Source organism: Monodon monoceros, unplaced genomic scaffold (assembly GCF_005190385.1).
Source record: "Monodon monoceros isolate NGI ecotype Baffin Bay Population unplaced genomic scaffold, NGI_Narwhal_1 Super_Scaffold_15, whole genome shotgun sequence".
Taxonomy (NCBI): Eukaryota; Metazoa; Chordata; class Mammalia; order Artiodactyla; family Monodontidae; genus Monodon; species Monodon monoceros.
The window spans coordinates 29212332-29214789 of record NW_021703771.1 but is presented as its reverse complement, the minus strand read 5'-3'; the positions used below and the strand labels follow the sequence as shown (position 1 = coordinate 29214789).

At 41.8% G+C, this 2458-nt stretch overlaps 1 pseudogene; it reads right to left on the bottom strand.

Moving 5' to 3' along the window:
* Positions 1–1251: 1251 nt before the first annotated feature.
* Positions 1252–2145, bottom strand: LOC114896112 (annotated as a pseudogene).
* Between the last annotated feature and the right edge of the window lie 313 nt (positions 2146–2458).

Here is a 2458-nt window from a genome sequence, read left to right as displayed (position 1 = left end):
ATGCAAAGGAATGAAATACAATGCTGGCATTAGGAGACAGAAGTTCTACTCCTGGGCTTTAACTAGAATAAGGTATTTGGGGGAAACTAATCTGGTTTAAATACACATTTGATATATTTTAAAGTGAGATTTCACTGTATGATTAAGCATATCAACTGGAAAGTAACACTTTAAGGTGTTCATTTTTCTTAAAAGGATGAGATATTTAGAGACAACACTGCTAAATATTTTCTTAGTTCTGGGTGTTTATAAGAGTCAATAAAGTTGATCTATTCCCTCTGTGTAAGTGTAACAAATATCAGGCAAACAGAAACACATGAGTTTGTATATTGGTAAAACTCCATACAGCAAAATGGAGTTTTGCAAGTAGGCTTTGTACTATAACCTGCTATAGCCACATCACCAAAACTCAGTATAATGCAGAGATTACAATTCTGGTGTAGGGCTAATGGTTTTAAAGCCCACTGCTATCTCTTACAACTGTGTAATAATGGGCAAGTTGCTTCTCTGAGCCTGTTTCACTATATACAAAATGGGGACAGTAGCATTATTTGGCGGAGGATTAAATACGATCTTGTATGGAATCTGAACTTTATATAGTATCAGCCATATATTATTGTCAGCTTTCACTCTCTCTCATAAAGTCTCACCAAAGCCATCTTTTTTTTATCTTCTACTCCTGATTTTACAAGATGAGGTCAGAAATTCAAATTATGACAACAGACAACATAAATTTTCTTTCCTTAAGAGGAAATTATATTATTTCTAAAAAATATTGTTTTGAATAGAAAATCAATACTTCATAATGAATCACCTTCTGCAGTGTTCAGATTATACTTACCTTTTCATATAATACATGTGACAATAACAAAAAGAATTCCCATAAGAACCTTTCTCAATTTCCATAACAGTTAAAAAAACACCACTTAATAGGTAAATTTTAGAAAGGAGTAGTATATATTTTCTTTTTTTACAAAAACTATAATTTATTTTACCAAGGAAAACGTCTAGGAGTCACATTGGTGGACCCAGGAGAGGCCCTGGCCTGGAAAGGCCATGCACGGCCGTCCACGGTGGGGAGGGTGGCACCCGGGCCCACGGCCACACTTGGGGAAGAGCCAGAGGAGGCCCAGGCCACGCCTGCAGAGGAGCTGCCCCATGCTGACCCCGAGGAAGGGCCAGGACACAAAGCCCTGCTTGCTGCAAATGGGACACCTTGAGTGCTGGTTCCCCGGGCTGACAGCTGCCCTCTCACATGTACTCCCCACAGTCGGAGATGATGACTTTCTGCTTGGATTTCCCGTCCTTGCTGCCCTGGGCCTCAATCGGCCACAAGACGTCCAGGCCTTCCGTGACCTCCCCAAATACCACGTGCTTGCTGTCCAGCCAATCCATCTTGTCACATGTCAGGAAGAACTGGGAACCGTTGGTGTTTGGGCCTGAGTTGGCCATGGAGAGCAGGCCTGGTCCTGTGTGTTTGAGAATAAAGTTTTCATCGTCAAACTTCCTCCCGTAGATGGACTTGCCCCAGTGCCCTTGTGGTTGGTGAAATCGCAGCCCTGGCACATGAACTGGGGGATGATATGGTGGAAGCTGCTGCCCTTGAAGCCAAAGCCCTTCTCATGGGTGCACGGGCAGCGGAAATTCTCTGCTGTCATGGGAACGACGCCTGAACCCAGGAGCATCTGGATTCAGCCTGCTGGCTTGTTCTCAGTCTTGATGTCCATGTTCACCTGAGGGTTTGACTGGGCTTTTTTTACAGCGGGCTCTGCCTCCTGGGTTTCCACTTTGGGAGGCTCTGTCCCTTCTTCTTTATTCTCCTCAAGAGTCTTCCCAGAAAACTTCTTCAACCAGCCATCCTCGGACCAAACTGGTCTGGAAGAGCCTTCCTTAATCCTTATGGGTTTTGCCAAATTGACACGAATTGTCCATATAAACAGCTCAGGTTCATTCATGTTGTCTACAGCTGCTGCAGCATCCTCTGCCAACTCAAATGCAACAAAAGCAAATCCTCGGTGCTTTTCTGTTTCCTAATCCAGGGGAATCTGGATATCTGTGCTGTCTCCAAAAGGGATAAAAGCAGCATGAAGAACTTTGTCATCCACCTCCTCTGCAAGTCCGCAACACTCGCTTGGTAGTGGCCATCTTGCTCTCACCAAGGAGTAATATTTTAAAGGAGGTTTTTGACAGTTTTGTCAATGTATTTATGTCATCTTCTGTCATCATAGTGGGTCTACAAAATTATTTTATAATTATTTTATGATAAAACAGCATGCTTATAATCTAGTGTATGCCTTCATTATTTGTAAAATCTTCCCATTATATGTAGGTTTAAAAACAAAAAACTTCTTGTCACTTATTTTTAACTAAGAGACACATTAAATACCAGCTTTCTTGAACATAGGAAAAATGTAAAAATATGGTCTGGGAACACTGAAGAGGATGATAAAAAAAAATT